Below are 15,415 nucleotides of genomic sequence, written 5' to 3' on the forward strand. Positions count from 1 at the left end.
GAATGGGATTAGTGCCCTTATAAAAGAAACCCCACAGAGCTCCCTAGCCCCTTTCACCCCATGACAATACAAGGAGAAGTCTACAACTCAGAAGAGGGCCCTCACCCCATCATGCTGGTATTTTGATCTCAGACTTCCAGCCTCCACAACTGTGACAAATAAATTTCTGTTGTTTATAAGCTACACAGTCTGTGGTTCTTGTAATAGCAGCACGAAGGGACTGAGAACTATCTCCCCTGGCAGGCCACTGCCAATGACTCACTGATTTCGGGGTACAAAAGGCCGGCCCGCGGGTCTCAAGCAGGGGACACACTCTGCAGTGCAGTTCATGCTCCAGAGCTCCCCATGGGCCAGTCTGCACCAGCTGAGGCCTCATCCTTGCTTAACTCCATCTGCTCTCTTCTGCTTTTCTCTCTCCTTTTTTCCTGAGAGCGCATCCTCGATAAACCATAGGCACCTGAATTCCTGTCTTAGGCTCTTTTTCTAAGGAGTCCCAATCCACGACCCCTCTCTATTGCATTCTCCTCTTCAGTTACATGGCCCTCTTGCAGTTCTTAGAACCCTGGGCATTTGTTCATGATACACCTTCCAAAGTTTTATTAACCCCATTTTACAGATGAGGAAACTGAGGTACATAGAGGTTAAGGTCATATGGCTTAAAAGTGATAGAGCCCTGACCCCAGGCAGTTTGACTCCAGACACTGTACCACTATACTGCATTTATTTACATTATTTAATTATTTCCTTTATTTGCTTGTTTACTTTGGTTATTGTGTCTCCTCCCACTAAAATACAAGTTCCTTGAGGATATGAATTTTTGTGTATTCAGTCCACTGCTGTATCCCCTAGTACCTAAAGAAGTCCAGGCATTATACTAGGCCCTCAAATATTTATTAAACTACATAGTTTCTGTGACTTCAAGCTGTTCTTCTTTCTGGATTCAGGGGGAAAACAAATTGTAATAAAGGTAGATCAATTATTCAAATTTCAGCCAACATCCACATCATGTAATAAATGCTTCTTCCTTCCCATCCTGATTCAGCTCTGTAATAAGTTGGATGCAATATATTTAAGGCACATGGTGATTGTTTAAATATTTGGCTTCCATTTTAGAACCGTGGGTGCCATGCAGCTGTGTAATTGTTGGCTGAGATGATCTCTGGCATACCAAATGCCAGAATTTGCAGTGATGATGTTGAGACCTTACCAGAGACATTCAAGGCTGGGAGAAGACCTGCATGAATCTAAGTGGAAAGTTCATGGCCAAAGTCATCTGTTATTACAATCTAGTGCTGCTCATTGAGACTTCAGGGAACCCCCAAAATAGCATGTCATCCAAGTTCCGAACTACTTTAGAAATAGACCCCAAAAATAAGACACAAGGAAATCAAAATATCGTGTTTGCTACTAAGAAAGCGGATATTGCAGAATGTGGCTTGGACTTAAGAGCCAAATGTTTTCCTAACACTAGACCCCAGAACTAGACAAATTTACCCACGGTGACTACAGAGCTCCCCAGGTAGGGCCTTGGCCCTATTAACTGATAGCATGAAGGACACACGGAGCAGGACACACATTCTCTGCAGGGACACCAGCTCCCAAGGGGATTCCAGGGGAAGGGCTAGCGACCCTGTCCTGATTCTCCTTCTAAACTCACCTGTTAGACAAATCACTGTATCTCCCCAAGAAAAGAGTGAGCGATAGTGCAGAGAGATGCCAGGAGTGTTGCATGATGGATATCCCTTCAATGAAAGGAAACATTAAGAGTGGGGAATAATATTATACTTGCCACGGTACTGCCCCATGAGCAATTGGATGACTCTTGAAGGAATTTCAATTATATTTTTGCTTTATCAACTTGGTGTTACAGAATATGTAATCATTAGCCTCTTACAGCTACCATTTTGCTTCATAGTTACCATAGCTAAAACCAGATTTAAATCATAGAATTTTGCAGCCAAAAGTGAAACTTCAAAGATCATCTGGTCTACTGCTCTCCTTTTTACAGATAACGAAACTGAGGTCCAGAATGTGGGATATTTTGTCCTATTACAAAAATGTACGCAGGTCATTCAGAGCCAGAACTCGGACCCCCTGTTCTCTTTCTTCTCAGTCCAAAGCCTTTATCCAATGGCCTGTTTTTCAGCTTGTCATCAAATTGTCCCTAGTGCCAAGAAGGAGAGGAAAGAGAAAACTTCCACCAATAATAAGACACAAAAACATAATATACATGTCTATTTCACAGTCAAGATTATGAGGTGGCAATAAGAAGACGAGGTGTTCAAGGAGAAGAGAGCTATCAGTTTCACTAAATGATGTAAGATGAGAGCCTCATCAACTCTCACTGTTCCTTTCATGATACCTCGCACTGAAATTTCCCATTTACCCCTGTCCATGGTGCTGTGTTTACCTAAGACTGTTCAGAAAGACTTCACGTTTTACTTCCATAAAATTCAAGAGAACTAGGTAGTTTTTTAATATGAATATAAACTCCAGTATTCTAATGATGTCTGTTTTAAATTATTTATGCACAGCTCAAACCTCCTGGGCATTGTTGTTTACAAATCCAACATTATGGGCTTCCCTGGTTGTGCAGCAGTTAAGAATTCGCCTGCCAATGCAGGTGACATGGGTTCGAGCCCTGGTCCGGGAAGATCCCACATGCTGCAGAGCAACTAGGCCCTTGAGCCACAACTACTGAGCCTGTGCTCTAGAGCCCGTGAGCCACAACTACTGAGCCCACATGCCACAACTACTGAAGCCTGCATGCCTACAGCCCGTGCTCCACAACAAGAGAAGCCACCACAATGAGAAGCCCGTCGACACAACTAGAGAAAGCCCGCGTGCAGCAACGAAGACCCAACGCAGCCAAAAAAAAAAAAAAAAAAATCCAACATTACTGTGAATCATATAAGCTTTTTCTCAACAAATGGTAAAAGAAATGAGTGCTATTTCAGAGACCTGGAGGAGAGGGAAATGTTATTTCAAGATTCTTTCACTTCCTTTAATATAATATGTATGTGTTAAGGCTGTAAAACAGGACTCAAAAATAAAGATCATAAATCAACGTGTGTGAAAATAGAAATAAAGAATGTATTCATCGTTATAAATATATAGTATAGTAATAATGATGATTTTAAAATTTTATATATTCATGATTACTGCTGAAGGCATCCAATTATTTGTCTATCCCAATGCTTTTCCATATGAAAAGCTTGTGCTGTATTTTAAATTATAGAAAGTTTAGACGGGTACAGAAACTATCGATGGGGAAATGTCACTGTTTTAAAATTTCTTATTGAGACTACTTGCCAGTGTAACATAACAAGCAGCAACCTTGAACCATGAGCTGTGGGTTAGATGTGCATATGGGCCATGGTGTTTGGAGATACAGGTGCTTCTCTATGCACTTTGGGCTCCGCAAGTAGGTCAGGCTACTGCAAAGGTTGTTATATTTTGCAGCACAAAGGCAATCTGGTTGCTAAGGGGGTAAAAGCCTTACCTGATGGACTACAGTCTCTCCCAGCAAATTCAGGTCACTGTATTATTGAAATGCACTGTGGTGTCTTTTTTTGTTGGATCACATGAAAATTGTTGCAACCAGATATCTGTAACAGAGAAAAATAGTCCACTGGCCAGTCAATCATGCATTGTAAAGGGTATTCCCCCAGGCTCATAAAGTTTGTAGAGCATGGATGATGATTTGCAAAGATATAGAGGAACTTGTGTGTGTGTGTTGGTTGGTTGGTTTATTTTTTTAAGGAAGTAGCTACTTCAAAGAGAGTTTTTTATTTTGGTTTTTGTTCATTTGTTTGTTTTTCTGGAAGAGTTTAGCTTTAGTCCAGACTTCCACTCTTCGTAGACTTAAGATGAGTTTTGGGACCTTTTTCCATCAGCAAAAACAAATCATCTTATAGGGCTAAACTTATAAAAAGCCAGGCTAGAATGCTACCTAACCTTGGAAGAAGTAGTTATCAATTCTAACTGCTAGACTCAACTGTGTTCCCAATTCTCACAGCAGGGATTTTGATGTTTTATTCGCCTCAGTATCCCCAGAACTGAGAACTGGGCGTGACACCTAGTAAGCACTCAATAAATATTGGTTGGATGAAGAATAAATCATTGATTCTAAATTTCAATCCTACCTTTATCACCGCTGCCAATGTGATCTTGGGCCAGTTTTTAACCTGTCAGCATATCAGTTACCTCAAGGGAGACAGAGGCATGAAAGAACCCTGAGTGTTGTGAGAAGTCTCTTTACATGAGACTTCTCATGTAAAGTACCCTAGCAAAGTATTTGTCATTCAATGTGAGGTCATTTAAAAATTATTTATATGTATATTTTAAATAAAGTTTTGCTTTTATGAAATTATGATGTGGTAACATCATAACATTGTTCTCACTTCTTTTTTTAATTTATTTATTTTATTTATTTATCTTTGGCTACGTTGGGTCTTCGTTGCTGCGCTCGGGCTTTCTCTAGTTGCGGCGAGCGGGGGCTACTCTTCATGGTGGTGTGTGGGCTTCTCATTGAGGTGGCTTCTCTTGTTGCGGAGCACAGGCTCTAGGCACGCGGGCTTCAGTAGTTGTGGCATGTGGGCTCAGTAGTTGTGGCTCGCGGGCTCTAGAGCGCAGGCTCAGTAGCTGTGGCGCACGGGCTTAGTTGCTCTGCGGCATGTGGGATCTTCCCGGGCCAGGGCTCGAACCCTTGTCCCCTGCATTGGCAGGCAGATTCTTAACCACTGAGCCAGCAGGGAGGTCCCTGTTCTCACTTCTGAGACTGTCAGTTTGATAGTGCAGACCTTACAAGATGAATGATTTTCCTAATTTTTCATAACTGTAAACTTTAACCTAGCCATTTAGGATTTTCTCTGATACATGCTCATTTAATCTTGAGATTTCAGTTTACTCTAGAATCTAAGACAAATGTGCTGTTGTAACACATTGCAGTGTCTAAAGTTCAAAAGCTCTCTGTGTTTATATTAGAAGAAATATACAGAAAAGAAGTTATTAAGCTGTACTAAATCAAAATTGACATGAAACACTGAAAACTAAAGCCATTTAGAGTGTTTATTGAGGGACAGAATTTACCTAAACTGAAAACCTGAAAATATAGTTACCAAATCATAGTTACTGTCTTTCTATTCTGTTAATGACAAGGATCAACAGATCCTAGGATCCTAAATCATCATGTGTCAGATTTGCTTGAAGGGATATATTTATAAAGGCATCTTATATTGTGTGATAGTCAGGTATAGATACATATAGATAGAGAGATAGATAGATAGACTGATAGATGATAGATTAGATATGGTAGATAGATAGATAATCTCCTACTGGTTCTGTTTCTCTGGAGATATCTATGTACCTATCTTCCTATCTATCTATCTATCTATCTATCTATCTATCTAGAGAGATTATGAGGAATTGGCTCATGTGATTATCAAAGCAGAGAAGACCCACGATCTGCCACATGCAGGCTGGAGACACAGGAAAGCTGGATCAAGGGCCTGAGAAGCAGAGGAGCTAATGGTGTAAATTTCAAGCCAAGGTCCAGAGAGAATGAGATGAGGAGTCCCAGCTCAGTCAGTGAGGCAGGGAAAAACAAAGCAAATTACTCCTTTCTCCCCCTTTTTGTTCTGTTCAGGCCCTCAACAGATTGGATGATGCCCACCCACACTGGGGAGGACAATTTACTGAGTCCACTGATTCAAATGCTAATGTCATCCAGAAATGTAGTGGATCACACTCAGAAATGTTTAGTTTGGGCATCCACAGATAATCAAGTTGACACATAAAATTAATCATCACATTTTGTTTTCAGTAATTTTTTGTATGGAAAAGATGAATTCTAGTTCTAACATTCCTAATAAAGAAGTTAAGTATTCCTATTAGAAGATTCCAGGTCTAGTAGTAGCTTCACTTACCTATTATTTAATTACACTTAAAACTTTGGGTTTTTTTAATTAAAGAATCAGAACAATTTTTTTTATTGGAGTATAGTTGCTTTACAATATTGTGTTAGCTTATACTGTACAGCAAAGTGAATCAGCTATACGTATACATATATCCCCTCTTTTTTGGATTTCCTTCTCTTTTAGGTCACCACGGAGCATGGAGTAGAGTTCCCTGTGCTCTACAGCAGGTTCTCATTAGTTATCTATTTTATATATAGTAACAATAGTGTATATATGTCAATCCCAATCTCCCAATTCATCCCACCCCACCCCCCTTTCCTCCTTGGTATCCATACGTTTGTTCTCTACGTCTTCGTCTCTATTTCTGCTTTGTAAATAAGATCATCTATACCAATTTTTTCAGATTCCACATATATGCGTTAATATACGATATTTGTTTGTCTCTTTCTGACTTAGTTCACTCTGTATGACAGTCTCCAGGTCCATCCATGTCTCTACAAATGACCCAATTTCGTTCCTTTTTATGGCTGAGTAATATTCCATTGTATATATGTACCACATCTTCTTTATCCATTCCTCTGTTGATGGGCATTTAGGTTGCTTCCATGTCCTGGCTACTGTAAATAGGGCTGCAATGAACGTTGGGGTGCATGTGTCTTTTTGAATTATGGTTTTCTCTAGGTATATGCCCAGTAGTGGGATTGTGGGGTCATATGGTAATTCTATTTTTAGTTTTTCAAGGAATCTCCATACCGTTTTCCATAGTGGCTGTATCAATTTACATTCCCACCAACAGCGCAAGATGGTTCCCTTTTCTCCACACCCTCTCCAGCACTTATTGTTTGTAGATTTTTTGATGATGGCCATTCTGACTGGTGTGAGGTGATACCTAATTGTAGTTTTGATTTGCATTTCTCTAATGATTCGTGATGTTGAGCACCTTTTCATGTGTTTGTTGGAGAAATGTCTATTTAGGTCTTCTGCCCATTTTTGGATTGGTTTGTTTGTTTTTTTTGATATTGAGCTGCATGAGCTGTTTGTATATTTTGGAGATTAATCCTTTGTCAGTTGCTTCGCTTGCAAATATTTTCTCCCATTCTGAGGGTTGTCTTTTCGTCTTGTTTACGGTTTCCTTTGCTGTGCAAAAAAACTTTGGATTTTTAATAGGATACTAACCCGAAAGCCCCATTATAACCAACGAGAAAAAATGTTTTTAGGCCTCACCACTGTTCCCCAGCCCCTAAAACATTGGTTGGAACACTTCAATGTACTGTAAGGAAGAACTCAAAGATGGGTCCCTAGGAATATGGGACTCCCACGGCTACTAATAACATACCAGAAAATCCAAGAAGCTGTGCTGATTATATCAGTTTTTGCCAACCCAGCATCTTCTAGGATCATACTCCTTAAAACAAAAACAATAACAAGAATAATAAGGGCTAACACTTATTTAGCAATTACTTTGTGCCAGGAACTGTTTTAATGAGCTTATGTATATTAACTCATTTAACCTCATAATTACCCTATGCAGTAGGTTCACTAATACTATACCTATATTACAGCTGGGGAAACAGGCACAGAGAGAAGCACCCAAGATTACACAGTTACTAAATGGCAAAACATACCCCAGATTCCATGCACTTTCCCTACCTAGGTACACATGTACTGTATCTGTACTTATGTAGTAAAGCAGACTTTCAAGTTAATTGGGTCAAGTAAGGAGGATATAATGTGAGATATAATTCAGTTCTTCCAGATTTTATTCTTTTATACTCACATTATTTCTTTTTATGCTGGACTTCATGACATTTCATCCCTAAATACGTCAGTATACGACTCACAAATATAAGGGCATCCTATGTAACCAAAATAAATATTTATTACGCCCAACAAGCCACAATCATCTTAATGAGTTTTAATATCATTTATGACCCAAGCCATATTCCAATTTCTATAATTGTTCCCCCAATTGATTCCGTAACTGTTCAAAACTGTTCAAACTAAGATCTAATCTAGGACCACATGTTGCACTGGTGGTTGGGTCCCTTAAATTTCTTTTCCTCTATAACATCCTCTGGTTTTTTGGTTTTTTTTTTTCAGTTGCGGCATGCCGGATCCAGTTCTCTGACCAGGGATCAAACCCAGGTCCCCTGCACTGGGAACGCAGAGTCTTAACTACTGAACCACCAGGGAAGTCCCCAGCCTCTGTTTTTATGGTGTTGATTTGCTGAGAGCCCAAGACAGTTGTCCACTGGAATGTCTCACCTTTCAAGATTTGCCTGAATGCTTTTTCGTAGTGTTTAGCCTGTTCCTACTTTTCCATTTATTTTCTGTCTTTTAGATACTCTTCTGATACTTAGAAGGGCAAGAAAATAAATCAAGTCTGTAGGCTGTTAGAGGAATCTAGAAAGGAAGTCTCTGAAGACTTAAGAGGGGAATGAGGAGGCACTAAGGACTGAAGGAACATTTTTTGTATTATCTCTAGACTTAATCCATTTGAGTAATTCCTGGATGAATGACTACAAGTAATCAAGAGTACAATAGCCTAAACAACTTTCATTCTGAACAAAGACTAGGAATTGTAGGTACAAGGCAGCTTTGTGAAATGGAGGCCAATATACAAAATAGGATTTTTGTTTTTTGCCTAACAAGCTTTATCATATTAGGTGGGGCTTTGTGATACAAATTCTAACTGGAGACTCCAATCTTTCCAGGGTCAAAATGTAAAGCAGCCAGGTTTAGTTTCCTGGGCAACCAACAATGTAAGACTGGTGAGTTGTAAACTCAACTTGTTGTTAACTTGCAGTCACGAAAGTCTTTTGAATCTTTGTTCAAAGACAACTCATTTGAATGTGCTTTAAATGCTCAGGAAATTGCCCTGGAAAACCATTATTCAAGGTAGGTAAACAAAAACTGCTGTTTCTACAGTATTATTAAAATAGACTGGATCCATTTCAAGATGCTTCCTGCATTGATCCACTCACCAAATATTCTCAGGCCTACTTTGGCCAGGACCATGGACACATTACAGGACACATTCATTCATTATAGCGAATTTTAGCTCATTTCACCAGGGTTCAAAAAGAGCCATATTCTGTGTCTCTAAATAGATGCATTTGTTCAGAGCCTATCCACTCAGGAAAATTCAATCTCGTGAATTTGATGGGGGCAGAGTGGGGAGGTAACCCTTCTCCTAGAGTCAGGAGAGAGGCTCTGGGGCTCCGGCACAGGCCAGAGCATTTTAGAAGGCCCTCTGATCCCCTCTGGCCACTGTCGAGATGTTCAATGTCAAAATCCACATGGTCCCTTGAAGGTGGTGGTCCCAACCCAACACCAGAACTTTTGAAGACAGGTAAACTAAATGTTTAGTGAACCTCCTTTCTCAGGGCACACTGGAGCTCTTTTGCCATGAGGTCGTTCCACAGACCAGAGCTACAGGAGGGAGAGAAGTGCTGGTCTCTGCTACTCCAGGCCCTGTACACCCCTGTTCCCTCTCCAGTCTCTCAAAAAGCTCAAAATCTTCCCCCTAGGATCAGTCCACTTCTTCCTCTCCCAGCTGGGACTTTCTTCCTGCAACAAAATTCTATGGAGGAGTGATGTTATGGATCCCTGTTTCATGCTTTATTTATGATCTCTCCCTTTATACCTCTGATTCAAAAGACATCAACAATCCTGGAGGTAAGGCCACCCTCGAGGAGTTTCTCGCAGTGGGGAAGTCCTGCTATTTGTTCAGGCTGCTGAATGAGTATGAAACAGAAATTAATCTCTCGAGGTGGTTTTCCAGCCACAGACATGAAGGTGAGAAAGACAGTCCCTGCCTCCAGGTATCTCAAATAAAGAGGTCATTAAAGTATAGCACACAGGAGAGATCCCTGTACCAGAGGCTAAGGAGGGTTTTTCTGGAGGATATCAACACTTAAACCGCATGCCCCACTTATGTGCCAGGCACTGTTCCAAGCCATTATTTATATAACTATAGACTATAGATGTACAGTGGGGCTATCACTGGAACTCAGGCAATCTGGCTCCAGAGTCCATGCCCTACATTCCTAGGCTCTACAACACCAAGAGTGAACTGTGATGAGCTCTGGGTGATAATGATGTGTCAACATGGGTTCATCAGTTATAACCAATGCACCATTCTGCTGGGAGAGGTTGATAACGGGGAAGCTGGGCATGGGCAGGGGCGGGGCGATATGGGAAATCTCTGTTACCTTCCTCTCCATTTTGCTGTGAACCTAAAACTGCTCGAAAAAAGAAAGTCTATTTTTTTTTTAAAAGTAAGTGCTTTTCTCCTACCCCGACTCTAGCCAGGTGGGGAGGTTCTTCTAGGGAGAGGCTTGGATCAGACACCAGTACACAAAGATGACAATGCACCCTTGGAGTGAGGTCAAAATACTTGCCCCGAGGGCTTCGCTGGTGGCGCAGTGGTTGAGAATCTGCCTGCCAATGCAGGGGACACGGGTTCGAGCCCTGGTCTGGGAGGATCCCGCATGCTGCGGAGCAACTGGGCCCGTGAGCCACAATTACTGAGCCTGCGCGTCTGGAGCCTGTGCTCCGCAACAAGAGAGGCCGCGATAGTGAGAGGCCCACGCACCGCGATGAAGAGTGGCCTCCACTTGCCGCAACTAGAGAAGGCCCTCGCACAGAAACAAAGACCCAACACAGCCATAAATAAATAAATAAATAAATAAAAATTAAAAAAAAAAAAATACTTGCCCCGAGATATTACTGGTCACTGCCCGCTCACATATTCTCTCTGCTACACCAGGAGCCTTCTGGGTTTTGCCTTCAAAGGGCTTTGGTGTTATAGGCTATGGGAAGCAGCTCCGGAACATTAATGTACTAAATTAACTTTCAGGATATCTATCATGGGCATTCATGAGCGAAATAAAGGATAGGCCTGTCTCAGGAACACTGGAGACACAACCAAATTGATGTACACTCATCTTCATATTTCAGATTTTCCCCGTTTGGGCCAAAATTATGATCCTTGGGGCTGACTTTGCCTCTTGCTGAGTCTGGCAGTCTGAGCATCAAATCCAGACGAAGCTAAAGCAGCCAGGGCTCTTGGTCGATGGCCCAGAAGCTCAAGCTGAGAGCCTGGCAACACACTTCTCCTGACAGCGGTGCCCGTTCACAAAGGAAAGCAGAACCCAGGCTCAGCCTTTGCGTGACGCCTCCTGTAAACCGGACTGCTCGGCTTTTGTGAGACTTGACATTATTTATTCCTCAGAGAGGGAACGAGTGACTCACGAGATCTTGTGATTCACAGAACTAGGCAGCTGGCAAGTGGAGAGCTGGGACAAGAAAATGGAGAGCTGGAGGGTGAGGGCTGCTCTGGCCACTCCGAGGTCATCCAAGATGCCACACACACACACACACACCAGGAAACTTCCCCGCCGGAACGCCAGCCAGAGCCCCTTTTACCCAGCAGGGGAGAGGTGGCTGTGAGCGAGCCCAGGGCTCCCTGTGGTGCTGATTGAGATTCCCACAGCATTCTGTTTTTAATGCATCCCCTGCCCTGCCCTCCCTACTAGGGCCTGCTCTTCAGCCAGCCACACTGCAGGCTGCTCCAAACTGTTTGTCTGGGTCCCTCTCCCTCCCTTGCTGCCTAGGCTTCTCTACCTGTCTCTTGTTTTGCATCCGTTTATGTGTCTTTTCTGCCCACTGAGGCTACTGGAGACATACATATTATAGAAGTTAAGAGCATGAGTCTGGAGCCAGGCCACTAAGGTCTGAATCCTGACTGTGCCTGTTCCCAGCTATGACCTTGGCCATGATACTTAACTTCTCTGGGCCTCATGTTTCTTACATGTAAAGTGGGAATAATAATACCTATTTCTCAGGTTGTTTAAAAGGCCCTGCAACCATTAGGGGAAGGAAGGAGGGAAAAAAAGGAGAAAAAGAGACTGTGAGTCTTGGACTTCCCTGGTGGCGCAGTGGTTAAGCATCCGCCTGCCAATGCAGGGGACACGGGTTTGAGCCCTGGTCCGGGAAGATCCCATATGCTGCAGAGCAACTAAGCCGGCGCACCACAACAACTGAGCCTGCGCTCTAGAGCCCACGAGCCACAAGTACTGAGCCCGTGTGCTACATCTACTGAAGCCTGTGCGCCTAAAACCTGTGCTCCACAACAAAGACAATCCACTGCAATGAGTGGATTACATTACACATTACACACGCACATTACAACGAAGAGTAGCCCCCGCTCACCGTGACTAGAGAAAGCCCGCGTGCAGTAAGGAAGACCCAACACAGCCAAAAATAAATAAACTTATATATATAAAAAAAAAAAAGAGACTGTGAGTCCCTTGAAAGAAAGCACCAGGTATAATTCATTTTTTATTCTGTGCCTCATTACATTCATTTATTCACTCTTGAGGTCATACAATGTTCTAGTTACTCAGCAAGATCAGTCCCTGTCCTCAAGGAGCTCACAGTCAAGAGGGGTGACCATGAATGACATCAGTGCTTGTAACACAGCATGATGACAGCTCAGGGACAGTTCTGAAACGCATGGCTCTAGAGCCTGGGTTCAAATTCTGATCCTGTCACTTCCTGGTTAAGTTACTAGCATCTCCCTCATGGGACTGCTGTGGGGATGAAGTTAAAAGGTGAAGAGAGACCAGAAGAGTACCTAGCACATAGTGTTTAATACATGTTAGTTATAAATGTTAAGCTTTTATACATATATATGCATAACAGATGCATACATACGCACACATACATATGCATAATAGGTATCCACTGCAAAGTGCAATGGGAGCCCAGGAGGTGGGAAAGCAAACTTGAGTCTGGCCAAGCTGCCGAGAGGAAGTGATCCCTAGGCCCAGTCTTTAAGAATGAGTAACACCATCAACAAAACAAAAAGACAACCTACTGAATGGGAGAAAATATTTGCAAATGATATGACTGATAAGGGGTTAATATGAAAAATATATAAACAGGTCATACAACTCAACATCAGAAAAACAAATAACCCAATTTAAACATGGGCAGAAGACTCGAATAGACATTTTTCCAAACAGGACATGCAGACGGGCAACAGGCACTTGAAAAGATGCTCAACATCGTTAATCATCAGAGAAATGCAAATTAAAAACCACAGTGAGATATCACCTCACACCTGTCAGAATGGCTGTCATCAAAAAGAACACAAATAGCAAATGTTGGCGAGGATGTGGAGAAAAGGAAACCCTCATACACTGTTGGTGGGAATGTAAATTGGTGCAGCCACTGTAAAAAACAGTATGGAGGGCTCTCAAAAAAACTAAAAATAGAACTACCATATGACCCAGCAATTCCACTCCTGGGTTTATATCCAAAAAAACCAAAAACACTAATTCGAAAAGATACATGTACCCCAATGTTCATAGCAGCACTATTTACAATTGCCAAGATACGGAAGCAACCTAAGCAACCATCAAAATGAATGGATAAAGAAGGTGTGGTACATATACAATGGAATACTACTCAGCCATAAAAAAGAATAAAATTCTGCCATTTGCAACAACATGGATGGACTTGGAGGACATTATGCTAAGTGAAATAAGTCAGACAGAGAAAGACAAATACTGTATGATATCACTTATTTGTGGAATCTAAAAAAATACAACCAACTAGTGAATGTAACCAAAAAAGAAACAGATTCACAGATATAGAGAACAAACTAGTTGTTACCAACAGGGAGAGGGAAGGGGGGAGGGAATTAAGAGGTACAAACTATTATGTATAAAATAAGCTACAAGTATATATTGTACAACACAGGGAATATAGCCAATATTTTATAATAACTATAAATGGAGTATAAACTTTAAAAATTGTGAATCTCTATTTTGTACACCTGTAAGATATAATATTGTACATCAACTATACTTCCATCAAAAAAAAAAAAAAAGAATGAGTGAGAGAGGGGTGGAGAAGCTGAAGCTCTAGCACGTGCAAAAGCATGAGAAGGGAAAACTTCAGTCACTCTGTAGGGGTAGAGGGCGGAAGATCGATGTACTGAAGAGACAGGCAGGAGCTGAATCCTGCAGGGCCCTGCCGATGAATTGGGATCTTTCCTGAGGATAGTGTGGGGCTATGGAAATTGTTCAAGCTGCAGCCCACCACGAACGTTTTGGCATTTTCTAAATCAGCCACATTTTTCATAGCATTAGCCAGCGACAATCAACTATGTGATCATGATCCTGAGGCCCCGTCAGCTGCTGAAGCACTGCCTAAGAAAGGCTCTGCTCACAACATTGTAAATGAACTGTATTTCAATAAAAATTTTAAAAATAAAATAAAATTAAACAATAAGAAAAGCTCTGTTCAGTGTTATCTACTTCTAGGGCCAAGGATATTTTATTTTATCCTCATTCTTTGAGAAGGGATCAATCCTTTGTTGGAGGGACCCCTGTCTTTTCTCTTTTATCTCTGAAAGTGCCTAGAACAATACATGGGCACCTCAGATTGGCCAACCAGTAGCAAGTGATGAACTCACATAATGCACATTGCATATTGGTAACTTCTAGTTATTTAAGACCATTAACAAAAAACATTCTGGTGGAAAGTAGAAATGAGGGTGGGGACATAGACTTTATTGTATCAAGATGTTAAAAGGACAATTGCCCGTAGCATGCTTGTCAGAAGATAAACTTCGGTGTAACGGAGAGCTGTTCATTTTTATAACAAAACCAATTAGAAAGCTTTTCCTTTTAGACCATGAAATGGCAGAGGGTTATTTCTGACTTCCGGTAACACAAAGTAAAATTAGCAATGGAACTGTATCCCCTTTCATTTGGAGGGGCAAGTGGGAGTGAAAAGAAAGCGGTGAATCACATGGAGGAACGTGGTCTGGGGGATGTACTGGGGGGAACACAGATTCTGCCCAAAACAACAGTATCTTGACAGGCAGCCTTTGAACCCAGGCTCACTGATTCATTCATTCTTTCAGCAGCTCTTTACTGGGCCCCTCCAAATATGAGATGCTAAGTATACAATGGTGGGCAAAACAGACACCATCTTGTTCTGTACTTCATGAAGATGACATTGAGGCAGGGGGAACAGGTTTTAAAGGAATAAGCACACTAAAAGTTATATAATAACAACTCATGATAAGTGCTATGATCGAGGAGAAGGAAGACCCACTTTAGGCTGGGTTGGGGCTGGGGAAGGTCCTCCTGAGGAAGAGTCAGAGAAGGATAAGTAGGAAAAAGCCAAGACAAGACTGATGGGGAAAGGAGTCCAGACAGGGGGAGGCTCCACGCCAGGCCTCAGGTGGGAAGAGCTGGGTGAACTCAAGGAACAGAAGGAAGGCAAGGTGGATGGCAGAGGGGCCAGCGAGGGGGCTGAGGCCGGAGGAGTAGAGACCAAAATTAGGACAGGAAGAAAAGATGGGAAATGATGAAGGCCTTCCAGTGATCCACAACTTCTCTCTTCCAACTCAGCACACTCCAGGAGTCCCAGTGGCATGTCAGGGAGCAATCGCAGCTGAGGTTGGGGTGAGTGAT

The sequence above is a fragment of the Balaenoptera ricei genome, chromosome 5, assembly GCF_028023285.1.
Source record: "Balaenoptera ricei isolate mBalRic1 chromosome 5, mBalRic1.hap2, whole genome shotgun sequence".
Taxonomy (NCBI): domain Eukaryota; kingdom Metazoa; phylum Chordata; class Mammalia; order Artiodactyla; family Balaenopteridae; genus Balaenoptera; species Balaenoptera ricei.